The sequence below is a fragment of the Camelus ferus genome, chromosome X (assembly GCF_009834535.1).
Source record: "Camelus ferus isolate YT-003-E chromosome X, BCGSAC_Cfer_1.0, whole genome shotgun sequence".
Lineage (NCBI taxonomy): Eukaryota > Metazoa > Chordata > Mammalia > Artiodactyla > Camelidae > Camelus > Camelus ferus.
Window position 1 is genome coordinate 13,273,173 of NC_045732.1, and position 15,845 is coordinate 13,289,017.

Consider the following 15,845-nt stretch of genomic DNA (forward strand, 5'->3'; position numbering starts at 1 on the left):
GTGCTCCAGGTTCTTCTTTAGGATGGAATCATAGGTCTGAAAGTACTGTGTCAAACGTAGACCCTTTTTGAAAGTGTTGATTCATGTGGCGGAAAGACCGTCCCCAAATTTGTACAAATTCACGTTCTCATCAGCTGTGGTCCAGCCAGCACCTGCATGTCTCTTGCCTGTAGAATGATTTAAATCACCTGCAAGTGTGCAGCAGACGTGAAGGGCAGTCGTGGTGGCGGAGGGGTGGAGGTGAGGGGGTTGCGTTATTCCTCCACTGGAAAGAGAACCGCCCTGTCCCTCCCACGCCCACGCACCCCAAGGCCAAGGGCACAGGAACTCGGGGTGCCGTGGCCAAGGCCGGGCGCCGGACGTCCTTCCCAGCCCCCAGGGCAGCCTTGCGGCCCCCCCCGGGATTTGAGAGCCATCTCCCTCCCGACCAGATGGTCGTTTGCAGAGGCGTGACCATTTTCAAAATATGTCCAGTTCGGTACCAGTGTGGAGGCATCACAGGACCCTAGGCAGAGAGGTTGGAGGGGAAAAAAAAAAATCAAGGCTCAAAATTACCTGTCACCACTATCCCTGTTACACGTGAACGGCATTGCTAATGAATTCCGCACTCATGTCAGACAGGTTTTTTTTCCCCCAGCGAGCAAACTCTTCAGGAAAGAGCCAGTGAAGGGTCACGACAGAGCCACTCCTGGTTCCTTCGCACGAACCCTGATGGGTCTTTGTCCCGTTTCCAGGCATCGTGGGCAGGCAGGGAGGGCGCAGAGGGCTGGGAACCCGGCCCCAGGCTCCTGCCGGGACCCCTGCATCTGGTGGGGAAACAGGGGGAAGACGGTCCTCGGCTTTTAGCGCACAAACGCCCCCTCCCGTCAAGCCCCCACCCCCGTCACCTGCTCGGGACGCCTTCCCGGAAGGAACTACAGCCCTCTTCCCGTCTCAGTCCCGGCTTCACGCTGGACACGGGAAGCCTTTCCAGACGGCAGTTTTGGTTTCCTGTTTACAGGAAACCTGTCTCTGTCTCTGTCTGTCTCTGTCTCTCTCACACACACGCGAGCACATATTCCGTTTAGAGACGAGTCTATGAAACACTCACACGATTGAGTTTGGAAACAAAAAGGCCCCAGAAAGAAGGGAAGGAGAGAAAAAAAAAAAAACAACTTCATTGAAATAACCACGGAACTAGCTTCGCAGGGCACCGCGGCCGCGGGGCGCGTTGCCATGGAAACGCCTTCCCGGCTCCAGCCGCAGGTCTCCCGCGGACCCGCCGCCGCGCGCCTGTGCGCAGCCGGGCCGCGCGCGGGGCGCCCGCGCAGCGCCGCCCTCCCGAACCGTGTCAGGAAGCATTATCGGGAGGCGAAGGCCGGCTCCGCGCAGCCTCACGGATGTGCGGATAATCAGGTCCTCGGCGGCCGCCGAAGGGCGGGCCGGGCGCAGGGGCCCTGATTAGAGGTCAGCGACCCGCGGCGGGGGCAGGGGGGCCCCCGGGCCCCGGGCCGAGTCTCCGCCACTTTTCAGTCCCCCCTGTACACCCTGTCGGAACGTAATCACAGCCCCCCCACCCGCCTCCACGTCGATTCTGACAAATTCGCCGTGTTGTGTGGCTTCCGTGGCTCGGGACGCACTGGGGCGCTGCCACTCAGAATATTGCCCCCGCTTCCTGCAGCCCATTTGTTTAAATCACTCACCCCGTGCCAGCAGACCCAGACCGGATCCGACTTCTCGGAACGTGCACAGGATAAAATGAATATTTGCAGTTTGCACAGGAAGATGGCTTGTTGCATAAAGGACTGTGGTGAGAAACTGCAAAACAGTAGGGGGAAAGAGTTCTTTTTACGTGATCTTCCTCCGTATAAACGGTGTCACAGAACAAGGGTGTCAGTACGTATACTCCAGTTTTGAATGAATCTCTCCTCTTATGTCCATTTCCTTGTTTTACTAATCCCTGTGGATTTTACCCACTTTCTTATTCAAACAAAAACGCACGCGTGTAATTGAAACACTCCTGGTAGAGCGGCGCGCTCGCAGGTGCACGGCCGCAGGAGAGCCGAGTCGCACCCAGGAATGTCCACGGCCGAACGCGCCGTTTCTAACACCAGACGAACAAGAAGGGTCTCGGGTTCTCAAAAAAAGATTCTGCTGATGCAACGACTATTTAGAGAATGCTGGGGGTTTTTTTTTCCCCAACAATTGTCGAGACTTTGGGGCACAAAGACGTGAGGCCTAAAAAGCCAGGGTGGTTTGGGGGGGGGCGGGGAGTGTTGGTTTACGATTTTAATTTGAGCAATACCCTTAAGGAAAGCCCAGCAGCCTCTCCGGTTTGTTTTCCTCTCCGTGCGCGCGTGTCGTGTGTGGCTTTGGGCTTTGTGCACCTGACCCTCTGGGGTGATTCACGCTGTCCACCCCTGCACACGTGTAAGGAGTCTGGAGGCCGCCAATGTGTTCGGAGAATGCCGGCTCTCTCGCTGCAAAATTTCCATCAGGCGGGAACCAAGGAAAGCATCCTTTTCTCATTCTGTGATGTATCTGCGTGGTGGAGCCCAGGATGACCAGGGAGGAGGGGACCTATGTGGACTAGGACCACTGGGCTTTTACAGACAGACACACCCTTGCCCACCCCGACAGTCTTCCTCTGCAGACTCCTGCCTGGCCTGGGCACCCCTAATTTGCAGATGGTCCCCCCTCAACACGCACAAAATAATAATAATAATAATAATAATAATAATAATAATAATAATAATAATAATAATAATAATAATAATAATAATAATATCATAATTATATATTATAATATATATTTATAATTATAATATCATATAATTATGATATAATAATATAATATAATAAGAATTATTATTATTATCATTATAAATAAAAAGCAAAAGCAGCAAAAAGAGGAGCCTCCTCCCTGGATTAAAAAAAAAAAGACACAAGTTTCCTTAAAATAATTTATAAATACCATGAGCACTCCAGGGAGATTTTTTTTTTTTTTTGAGGTAGGAAAAAATGATTCTAAAGTTTGTCCGCAAAATCCAGCAAGCAAGCATATGTAGCCAGGGCAAAATAAGAGTGAGGAACGTTATATATTATCACAATAAGAAATAAAAAGTAGAATATGAAAATGCGTATATGTACATTCATGTGTGGCTGGGACATTGTGCTGGATGCCAGAAATTGACACAACATTGTGAACTGACTGTACTTCCACAAGAAAAAAAAATAAATTTTAAAAAAGAAATAAAAAGTAGAAGTTAAGTGTGAAAAAAAAAATAAGAGTGAGAAACGACTAACCCATCAATTAAAAAAACAATAGAAAAGGACAGTCCTGGGCTGGTGAGAACACTCCGGCCTGGGAGCAGAAACAGGAAAAACTCACACAGAAGAATTCAGTACTTTCCATGGTGACTATTTCAAGCCTCCACTGGAAGACAGATCATTTAATAAATGGTTGTGGCTAGAAACATGGGGGAGAGTGAAAGACCAGATCTCTCTCTCAGCTTTTACCGCAAAATAATTGCAGGTGAAAGAATTAAACACGAAAGACAAAATCAGAGAAGTGCCCAAAACCAAACAAAACAAAAGCAAAGGAGTCTTTTCTTATCATCTTCAAGCTGGAACGGCTTTCTCAAGACAACCCAAAAGCCAGCAGCCGTAAGGAGAAATATTATTACCATCAGTAAAAACTGAATGAGCGAGCCATCGGTCACGTGGGAAGAGTAATGATCAGACTCGCAAGCCAAGCGTCAACTTTCTAAATATACAAACAGTCCCTGCATTTTAAGGGAGAAATGCTCAGGTGCAAAAAAAGCAATAGAAGATGACGACAATGTGTTTTAAGGAAAAGAAATGCAAATGTTATTTGAAATCTGTGGAGAAGAACCTGGATCGTTGTTCAAGACAGCAATGCAATTTGGGACATAACACCCAGAGGACAGGCTGGTTTTGACATCAGATTGGCAGAGACGGCAGGGTCTGGGGACCTGACCTCCAACACTCTGTTGATCAGAGCTGAATTTGCACAACCTCCCCAGGAGCGAATCTGTCCAGGGTTCGAGCACATCTGCCCTTGATTTCAGGAAAGCAGTTTTGTGTTCATCGAGGGTTGGGCTATGCCTTGCAGTGTGTTCATGGCATGGAATACTATGCAGCCATCAAAAAGAATATGTTAGAAAAAGAAAAACAGGCATATTTATCTGTCCAAGTTTTCACCTGGAATAATCATTTTTTTCATTTTTCAGTTTTATTAGGTAGGATTGTTAACAATTTGCACATATACAGTATGTTGCATGTAGATACATATACACAATATACTGCACTTTCTAAAAATTTATGTATATGTACTGTTTATTGTTTCTAAGAATGTTTAGAGCTTTACCTTTTTAAAGTTACATAGTTATCAAAGGAATAAAACCAACCACAAAAGAATTAATTCAAAAAGATACATACACCCCACTATTAACAGCAACATTATTTATAATTGCCAAGATATGGAAGCATCCTGTGTGCACATCAATAGATGAATGCATAAAGAAGATGAAGCATATATGTATGTAATGCAACACAACTCACCCATAAGAAAGAAGGATATTTTGCCATTTGCAGCCCTTCATTCACATTTTTCTTTTCCACCTCAAAAACCAGAATTTTGCAACTGGGATAAACATCTCCATGGCATCAAAAACAACAAGATACCTAGAAATAAACTTAACCAAGGAGGTTACCTATAGTCTGTAAATAATCATTTTTTAAAAGGTTCTAGTAAGTTACCCACTAGAAAAAAAAAATAGATCATGTGTCGGGGGGGGGCACTCTGTGCACTCTGTTCAGTTGTTCTGTGGACCTAAAACTGCTCCAAAAAGTAGGGTCTATTTTAAAAACAGAGTTGTTTTATACATATATGAAAATTAAACATATATGTGCAGTATACTGCGCATGTGTATTTACAAGCAATATATGGCATATGTGCAGGTAAATGATAACATTTCTACCTAATGAAAGTGAAAAAAAAAATAGAGTTGTTTTGTAACTGGCACTTGCTTTAAAAAAAAAAATAAAGGCTATCTTAGAACCAGAGGCGGCGGGAGGAAAGGTGCAGAGACAAGAATCCGGTGGCAAAATTAACTTGAAGGTCTGAGTGTTTCGTACGATTCCCTTCAGGAGAACTGCACGCACACCCAGGCTTGTCCACACAGTGAAAGCTCTCTTTCACTCTCTCCCCTCCTTCCCCTGTTCTGAGCTGAGCCATCAGTCGGCCCCCCGTGCAGTGGGACGCTGGGCTCACCTCTCCTCGGCCGCAGTGAAGACCCCGGGTCGCCCTGTACAGGCTCCACCACCGGTTGAACTGCCCCCCCAGCTTGTCCTGCTCACCCGTGTGGTTTTTCTAGGCGGAGAGGCAGGAGGGGCCGTGGAGACCCCCAGCCCACCAGCAGGTGCGAACTCCTAAAGGAGAGGGGCTGACTGACTCAGGCCAAGGTTTGGTCCCCACAGCAGATTCATGTCCTGAAAACACACACCTGTGCCCCGTTGGCTGTGGATTGGGTGGGGAAGCTAACTCTGTGACGCTCTAATTTTATGAAAATGCAATTTCAGTCCTTAAGGGGAGCGTTTGTTGGCTCTCTGTGCCTCCGCATGAGTTTCCTGGGTTTGCAGTCACCAGTGACCATGAAGCAGGTGTCTTAAAAACAACAGGAACCCACCCTCCCCAAGTCCTGGAGACCGGACGTCTGAGGTCAAGGTGTCCCGGGGCCGCGCTCCCTCCCGAGGCTCCAGGGGAGGGTCCTGCTGCCTCTTCCAGCTTCTGGGGGCTCCAGGCGTCCATCCCTGGGCTGGTGGCCGCCTCCCTCCCGTCTCTGCCTCCGTCTCCACGTGGCGTCTCCTCTGTGTCTGCGTCTCTCCTCTTCGGTCTCTTCTGAGGTCACTGTCCCTGGATGCAGGGCCACCTCCTCCAGGAGGCCCTCTGGACTCTCACACCCCCACACTTGAGGAGCTGCCGACCCTTCACACTTAGGGTAACCTGGGGTCCCCTCTTTGAGCCCTGAAAGTCCCAGACCCAGGAGTCCCCTTGGACCAGAACAGACTGGGAAGTTGCTTCCTCTCCAGGTGGCATCCTTCTTAAGTATTTTACACACAAAGGGCAAAAAAGGAAAAAAAATCCCAATGTGTATTGTTTACAAGAAGTGCCAAGTACAAGGAACCGATGCTGGGTGTTTGGGGTAATTTTACCGCAAATTGAAAAGCTATTTGCCACATTCTGCCCCCACATACGGCGTGTTCCCAGAGAGGTGATGTTTCTCTTAAAGGCATGCATCTTAGTAAGCACACTTTAAGAAGGAAAAAAAAGCATTTGGTTCTCACTGTGTTCTTAGTGTCAGAGAATATTGTATCTGGGGCAGAGCAATCTGCAAAACCCAAAAGTCAGCATTCCAAAAGAGGGGCACGTCCTGAGTCACAAGTTGGACAGAAATCAAAACGGACAGTGTCCACCCCTGCAGGACGGGCGCCCTCCCCCCGAGAGGCCCCAGGGAGCTGGTCCTTCTGCCCGGGGAGCACTGATGGCAGGAGACAGGGGTCCGGGCCGGAGGGGGTGCCGCTGGCCAGCAGGGGCCTGGCGTCTGCCCTCCAATGACACGGGCTCGGCCGGCTTGGAGGCAAACCCGCAGAGGAGGATGAAGGGGGCTCGGGGATGAGTACCCTCCACGGACGGCGCGGCCTCCGTACCGTCACGGAGATCAGAGTGAGCCCAGCTGTGACTCTGCAAGTCCTCCAACCGGGAGGGGGCGGGCGGGGGCCCCGGGAGGGAGACTCCGGAAGGTCTCGGGTGGGACTGGGGCTCATTAGGGCCTCGCGCAGAGCGTCCTCTGGAGGGGCCAGGGCCTGGCGGGCGGGGCCGGCAGGGAGGAGAGAGGGCCAGACGTGTGGCCAGGCGTGGGCTGCAGCCTCCCACATGTGGCTGCAGACAGTCTTGGGGGAAGGGAGACAGAGTTTCACGTTTTCTCAGCCTGAAAAGTCACGATGTCCTAATTACCACGGAGACAGACTTCAGGGAGAGCTGGTTTCTGTCCTTTCCTCCACTGGCGTCCGGCCCCCCACCCCCGGAAACGTCGATTAGGACAGAGAAACGAGGGCTGCCTCCTCTTCCCCTCCTGCGCCCTCAGGGATGGTGCTGGACACAGAAGCAACGTCGATACACTGTCCCTGTGCAGGGCTTCCACATCCCCACGATGAACAGGACCCCAGACGCTGCGACGGGAATCCGTGCTCCACACACACTAGCCATTTCTGCAAGGTCCCATCCTGTGCGGGGACCTTCCAGCACGCCTGTAGGAATTACCTCCCCGATGAGGAGAGGTGCTTCCTCCCCAAGGTAGGGACATTGTTGGTATCCCGGGGGCTGCCTCTGTCTGTCTCTGTGCTGCTGGGACCTGGGGTTGGCAGGGGAGGGCAGTCCCTGGCGGGTGACCCCGCTCCCCCCGCACATGCACCTCCCCCAGGGTGGCACCTTAGCGTCTCCCGTCTGGGGCGGGGGGTGGTCCTCAGCCTGGCTCCTCCTTCAGGACTGCCAGGGAATGGGGCCCCCAGGGCTGCATCCACACAGCCCCCTGCTGAGTGAGTCAGAAGGCTTTTAGGTTCACAGAGAAACTGTGAGGCGGTGCCGAGCATCCCCACGCCCTGCACCCATTTCCACAACCCACCACCTCTTAATCATTCAGGGCCTGTGTCCCAGGTGACAAACCCAGGCTAATACGTCATCATTAATTAACTTCACGTGTCAACATTCAGCCTTGCTCATTTTCCACCCAATTCCTTTTTCTGTCCCATCCCGTGACCTTCAGCCCTAACACGTCCTGAGGCTCCTCTGGGCTGGGGCGGTTTCTCAGAGTTCCCTGGTGTTCGGTGACCCTGACCGTGCTGAGCGTCGCACACCTGGTGGCTGACCCAGCTGGGACTGGATGAGGAGGGGGAGTGGGAGAGGGAGGGAGGGAGGTGATGGGGCAGCCGGGTTGCCTGGTCGCCGGGACAGGACTCGGGCATTGAGCCCAACACTGAGCTGTCAGGAGGAGTCACCTGGTCCCTGTGGGTTCCCCCTCTAGCCCAGCGGCACCCCTCCTGGTTTCACATCTCTGTGGGTCACGGGGGTAGAGCCTGCTCATTCCTGGGAGACTGTCAGCCCAGCATCCCGCCCTCACCTCCTCCATCCAGGAGCAGCCCCCCTCCGTCTCCCCAGGGAGGCGGGGGTCAGACGCGGAGTCATGGACACGCAGGACATGAAGCCAGCTGGCCCAGCTCCCCTGCCCACAAAGGACCTGGATAAGTTAGGGCTTGTTGGGAAAGCCACCTTTGAGAGCCAGCATCCTCGTGTGCAGACAGGACACCCCCGGGAGGTCTCCCAGAAGCCCCGGGTGTGAGAGCAGAGGGTGCTTCACAAATCAGGGGAGACTCATTCCCTTAGAGTCAGCCTCCTCCCACACCATCCAGTGAGGCAGTTCCTCCAACAGCCTCCCTGAGCTTGATCCAAAAACCTGTCTCCGGAAAAAAACACCATCAACCTTAAAATTAAATGATCACATTCAAAGGTCATGCGTACGAAAATCAGCACTCGAATACTAAACCTGCAGGAAAGGACCTCTCGAGCCATTAAGCACGAGCCATTGTCTTCCAAGCCTGCCACGTGACTTCGTCCAGTGAGCGTGTTTTCCCTTTTCTGATTCATGGGTCAGTCCCTCGGTCTGTCCCTGCACATATATGCAGACATGCACGCACATAGACATGGGTTATGTTTTTAAATTAAAATCTGTCTCCATCCCTTTCTCTCTCCATCCATCCATCTCTATGTATCTGTTTGTCTGTCTGTGCACACGTCCATCCCTCCATCCATCCATCCCTTATATACATTTGTCTCTCAGTTATCTGTCGTCTATGTATCTGTGTATGCCTCCAGCCAGCCAGCCATTCACCATATCTATCTATTCAACTGTCAGTCATCTATCTAGCTACCATATATCTATGCATGAATCCTTCCATCCATCCATCCATCTACCCATCCATCCATCCACCCATCCATCCATCCATCCACCCATCCATCATCCATCTATCCATCATTCATCCATCCATTGTATCTATTTATCTTTCAACCAGTCATCTGTCTATCCATCTGTCAATCATCTATCTTCAGCGCACCTATTTGTCACCTATTATCTACATCTATCTCTCTATCCATCTACACATCTATCTACCTATCCATCTACCTACCTTTCCCTCTCTGCAACCCCAGTGCTGAAGAACTTTACGGTTACCACACCCCGTGCTACAGCCATTCACAAAAGCTGCTGGAATTCTTCCTCTCATTAAAGCCACGTGAAGGACAGAGCAAAGTCCTCTGACTGTGGGGCTGGATGCTCCCCGCTGCCGATGCCTCCCTCAAAGCCAGAACGTCTCTGGGAGGGGGTGGCACTTCCTTACACATGCTTCTCCACAGCTGGAACGTAGCCTCCACCCCTCTCCACCCCCAGACCCACGGCCCTCCCTGGGGAGTACCTGCTAAGTGCTGAGTGCTTGCTGGCCCCTTCACTCGCGATCAGCAAGTCATCATGGACCCTCGGGCCAGCTTCGAACACTCAACAGGGCCCTGACAGGTTCCATCAGTGGGACCCTCCTCACCTTCTCTTGGTGGGGGTGGAAGCATGATTCAGAGCACATGTATCTCCAAGCACATGTCCCACATCAGGACCTGGGAAACCGAGGTGAACGTGTGACCCTACGCTTGGAAATCAGCACCCCCGCCACCACCAACACACACCAGGAGAGACAGGAGTGTCAGGGGCGGTCCATCCCAGCAGAGACCGGGGTCCTGAGGAGTGGGACCCCCGCCCGCCGCCCACCTCCCCTCCCCCAGTGATGTGCACTCAGACTCAGAGCCCTGCCTTCCTCACTGCTGTTGGGTCTCTTTGTGAGGGGACTCGGTGCTGTCTTCCTGCTGGGAGAGACCACCGTGCTGCCAGAACCCTTCGGTGCTGCTCTAGGGGGAAGTATTTCGGGGCCAGCCCAGCTCCACCCACGCCTGGTGCCGCGGCTTGGGCTGTGGCTCTCCCCTAACCTCAGCCTCAATTTCTTCAGCTGCAAAATGGTGTCAGACCCACCTGCAGGACCCACCATGAGCATAAGGGGGTTGGCTGCTCAGAGGTCATCAGCGAAGACCCTCCAGCTTCCAGACCCCCCTCTTCCCCTCCTCTCTGGGACAAGAACGAGCTCTGGACCCATTACGTTAAGGATTATTACTCACATCCAGTCTGCCAACCACACCTGAGCTCTGACGTCCGGCCCCCAGGACTACGGGGAATAAATGCGAGTCGTCTGGGTCACCATGGCAGCGGTGCTTTGTCATGGCGGCCCTAGGAAACTGGTGCAAGGCCCAAGGGCACATGGTGGATGTGGAGACAGATGCAGATGGAGAGGGTTCTGCACACCAGGCTGTGAACCACGAATGCACCGCACAACACGGGGAGACGGCTGGGGTTTAACGACCTCTTTGCAGGCAACCTGGTTGGACCGGGGTCTCCGGCTGTTGGCTGCTCACCCAAGAAGACAGCCGCGCCTTGTGCCCCTGGTTTCCACGGCAACCAGCAGGGGGGACGGGAAGCCTCCTGGCTCCCCTGCTCTCTCGGATCCCCCGGGTCTCCTCACATCCTCGCGGGCCACCTGCCTGCCTCCAGGAAGCTTTGGTGTCCACGCCGGGCAGCTGGGGATTCCGGAGAAGGAAAAGGCGGTGTCCTCTGCAGGCCCCCGTCACCCTCCTGCCGCCGCCAGGCAGACTCGGTGGGACCCGCGGTGCCAGGTCTCCGCTCTGGGAGAAGGATTTCCCACACGTCTTGTTTCCTGTTTAGACCAAAGGGAGCCTCCTGGATCCCCGCGAGGAACATGGTGCTGCGGGAGCAGAGGCGTCTGGCAGGCCCGTGCGGGAGCTGTCAGGGAAGTGACAGACACGGCTCACTCTGTTCCTCAACGACCAGCGCGTCACTGTTCCGGGCTGTGACATGACAGGGCGTCAGCTGCTGGCAGACCCTGAAAGGCACCGGGATCTGTCCTCCTGTTGCAGAACATGCAGAACGCCCCTTCATGTCGGCAGGACCCACAGGTGTGCTCCGCGCCGCCCGGGGAGGCCTCGCCCGCCCCGCTCCAGGGACGCTCGGCGCAGCAGCCCGGCCCTGACGGCCCCCCGATCGGGTCTCAGCTTCCTCGAAATGGCCCTGAGAAGGTCAAAAGAATTCCCCAAGCACGAAGACCCCTGAGGAGACGTACGCAGGGGGCGAAGGAAGAAATCTGTTCATAAAAATCCCACGTGGGAAGCTTAGGATGTAAAATCTCCGACCTTCATGTTTACGTCCCATTAAAATTGTTTCCATAATAACTTTTAGCACTTGTCCAAAGAAAAAGCCACGCGAGCCAAACGTGAGCTTTAAAATTCGGAGAGCTGTCCGATCTCGTCACCTGAATAAATTCTTCCCCTCCCCACCTCCGCTCACCACGCGGCGTGCGGGAACGTGCGAAAGCAGCGAGGGCGGAGCCTGCGGGGTCTGCGGACACATTCTGAGGTCGCGGTGGGCGACGGTCCCGAGAAGACGAAACTCACTGGGTGTGCAGGAGCCTGGCCGCGCCATCCGGCGTCCAGGCGGAGGCGACCCGTCCTGCCCGCCCCCACTGCCCCACGATTTCTAGGTCAAAAGGTGGCATTTCTGCTCAAATGCTTTTCCTTCCAGCATTTTGTTGGCTGTGCTTCTGGTGCCTTGGCCTTTTTTTCCAAATCTCAGTTTTTATCGCGTTTGTCTTCCTGCACTGTGTCTTGTGTTTCTGAGTGTGACTTCTGACAGGACGGCTCCTTGGTTTGGGGGCCCTTGCAGGTTAAAGGAGCAGATGGGGAGGTGCATGAGGAGAGCTCAGGTGTTCACTCCATTTTCACCCCACGCATCTCCCCGGCGACCCCCCGTGGCGTTGGAGGCTGTTTCGTGCTGTCTCCCTGGGGGCTGGTTTGCCCCTGCGTGCACGCCGGGGGTCTGGAGAGCGCTGCCTCGTGTGTCCTTGGCCGTCAGTACGCCAGGAAGCCCGCACTCGGGGCCGAGCTCGCACACGCACACCCTGGCGGCCGCAAGGCTGCACAGCGTGCCGGACGAGCCTCCGAAGCTCCACCTGGACTTGCGCGTTTCCACCACGTGGGTGATGGGTCCCGCTTGTGGCCGGGAGATAGCCCACCACCCCTAAAACGTCTGGGTGGGGTCGGACCCTCCAGCAAACCATCCCGCAGTTACGTGCAGCTCAGCGAAGTGAAGCAAGGCTGCAGCGCAGCGGCTCACGCCCCAGACCTGCTGCCGGCGAAGCCCGCGTCAGCACCCAGGACCCTGCAACTGGATGTCATGACGGGCGACTGTGTTTCCTTCCAACTCCACCAGGCACACTCATTGCGTGTACAGGCCCAGCGTGGACTGCGTTTCTGTGTGTCGGCCTCCCTGCAGTTAGGTGTCCTCAGCCCCAGGACCAGGCGTACCGAGCGTGAGCACGCATTGCAAGGTAAGAAACCAGAGAGCGTGCGTGCCGTCCGTGAGCCTCCAAGATGTTGTTGAGTGAGGAAAGCGGCTTTAGAAACGAACAATCACACAAGGGGATGTCATTTATGTTTTAACGAATCACAGCACACACACACACGCACACACACACACACACACACACACACACACACAACAGGTCCAGATGCATCTGAATAAGCAGAAAATCCTCTACAAGGACATTTACAGACAGACAGTGGTACTTATATCTGGGGAGGGGGCGAAGTACGAGCAGAGGACTCTGAAGACAAGAGTAGACAGGAGTAGATAGAGTGAAAAATCATGTTTGTTAGAGAATATTTGTATTTACCCATCCGTCTACCCACCTATCCATCATCCTTCCATCCTCCATGCATCCATCCATCCCTCCATCCATCTACCCATCCCTCCATCCACCCCTTCATCCATCCATCCATTTACCCAGCCACCCATACATCCATTCTTTCATTCATCCATCCACTCACTCACCCAAATGTACATGCTTTAGAGCTGAGGTTCTCCCTCAGGTTCTCCCCAGGGGACATAACAATGACTGGAAATGTTTTTGATTGTCAGGACCCAGGGTATGTGGTGGGTGGGGACCTGGGACGCAGCTCCACACCCCGCCGTGCACAGGACGCCCCCACCAGAGCATCGGCCAGCCCCAGTGTCAGCGGTGCTGGCACTGAGCGATCTGGATCTAGTATGAGAGACTCTTCGTATTAGCTACTTCGTTATCCATGTCTGTCTTCATCCGTCATCCAGCTATCTATGTGTCTGTCATCTTTCAACACCTATTATCTGTCTATCATCTATATTTACCTATATATAGCTGTCTGTATTTATTACCTATCAATCTGACAATACATATCTCCTGTCTATATTGGCTGTCTACGTCTATTATCTATCTGTCTGCCTATTTACCCATCTTTCTATCATCTATCGGTCTGTATCTATTATCAGTCTGTCATCTCTCAGTCCATATGCACTATCTCTCTAACCTGTCATCTCTACGCATCAGTATGTGTGTCTGTCTGCAGCTGTATCTTATCCATCTGTACCTGACCTCATCTACATTATCCTGTTTATCTATTATCTATCTATATGTCTATCATATGTCTATCAATCTTTTCATCATCTAACTGCATGTCTCTATTATTTATCTAATCTACCTCTATATATTATCAGTCTCTATCTGTGTATCTAGTCATTATCTAATCTGTGTCCCTATCTATGTATCTATCTATGTATCTATCTATCTATCTATCCATCCATCCATCCATCCATCTAATCTATCTATCTATCTATCTATCTATCTATCTATCTATCTATCTATCCATCCATCCATCTAATCTATCTATCTTTCTATCTTTCTATCTATCTATCTACCTACCTACCTATCTACCTATGACAGTGGTTAGAAACTGAGGAAGACTCTGCCCCCAGGAGACACCTGACAATGTCTGGGGACATCTGTGGTTGTCACCACTGGGGGAAAGGAGAGCTTCTGGCAGTGGTGGGTGGAGACCAGAGACGCAGCTCCACGCCCACAGTGCACAGTCGCCCCCACCAGAAAGCCCTCCAGCCCCAGTGTCGGTAGTGGTGCAACTGGGCAGCCCTGGTTTACGGTGTCAGTAACTGAGTGCAGTCTTCGTTTTCACAGGGCTCTCGGGGCGGTGCGGGGACACCTGTGTCCTTCACTCTAACACCATGCTTCCAGTCTCATCAGCTATTCTCTCTATCCCGCCTCCCGTCTCCTCTCAATTCCATCCATACACATCCAGCCAGTTAGAGAAAGGAAACGCCTGAAGAAATGCTTGGAGGCACCTATTTAAAGGAGCTTTGTCAGGCTAAGCAAGGATCTGGACAGCCGTGGCTCGCGATGGTTTATTTATTTGATCTGAAACGTGTTCTTTTCATAAGAACACTGCCACGTGGCAAAAATCATAAAAGGATGCTTTTGATCCAAGTCCACAGAGCAGAGAAGACAAGGGCAGGGAGAGTGGAGTTCAAGAAAAGTTGAGTCGGAGAGTTAAATTTTGCATCTTCCGCTGGAGATGGGGAGACGCGAACGTAGGTCGAGAATTTTTCCGCCAAGCATGACTTTGCAGACGTTTGTCCTCTGACCAGTGCAGGATGAGGGTGCACACTCCTGGGACGCTTGTCTGTCTCGTGGGTGGGGTGCTGCTTGGAATAAAGATCCTCTGGCCTCCCCTCCGGAGATTGTTCTGTAGGCTGGGGGGAGGGCTGGGGAATCTGTACTTTTTATACTTTAAAAATATTTTTTATTTAATGTTATTCTAAAGTAAAAGTGACTTGTGCATGTGTGTGTGTGGGGGGGGGGGTGTTTTTCCAGTAATTTTGACACACGTGTAGATACATGTAAACATCATCATATTCAGGATACAGGAGTTCGGTCACCTGTCCCCCACCTAAAATCTCCCTCATGTCATTCCTTTGTAGTCACAAAGCCCTCTACCCCCACCCCCTGGAGGGCTCTTCATTTTAAACAAGTACCCGCAGGCGATTCGTATGCAGGGAAGTCAATGATGTAGTGAAGACTGTTAGCCTCCGGAAGTCTCAAGACAAACCGGGCTGAAGGTCTATAGGTCAGTGTGACTCTGGACAAACCCCTTTCTGTGCCTCACCACCACTCGCTCTGTTGAAAAACAGGGTAATACTCACCTTACAAAGTGGTCGTGAAGAAAGAGGAATGGAGTAACCCAAGTCTGGCACATAGTAGGTGTTCATTTAGTAAAATAATGTCTAGCACAAAATGTTGGCTTTTCGAAAAAGAAAGCAGAGGTTTTAAATACTATGAAGACAGTTTTGTTTTTTGGTTTTTGTTAAGATACGAGCTTCTCCTTCTGATTCAGATGGAGTCACAGGCACACATGTTATTCTCCTGCTTGGAGCAAGCAGAAACCCACAGAAAGGTTATTCTTCCTGGAAGGCCACATGGCTCCAGCTAGTTTGCAATCCACCTTTACGCTTTCATCTTGAACCCTCCAGCTTCCCTTACCCTTAACATACAAGAAGCCTAACTTCTACTCTGAGTTAAGATGGTTCTTTAAGACATTAGGCCACCATCTTCTCCGTTTTCTGGCTTTCTGAATAAAGTCACCATGCCTTGCCCCGAGACCTCGTCGCTCAACGTATTGGCCTGTTCTGTGGCGAGCAGTGGAAGCTTCGACTCGGTAACACTAGGTCTGTGGGCACCAGTGCTCCTGCTGTAATGCCCTAATACTCCCCTCTTGTAAGGGTTCAGCACCTCTCCTC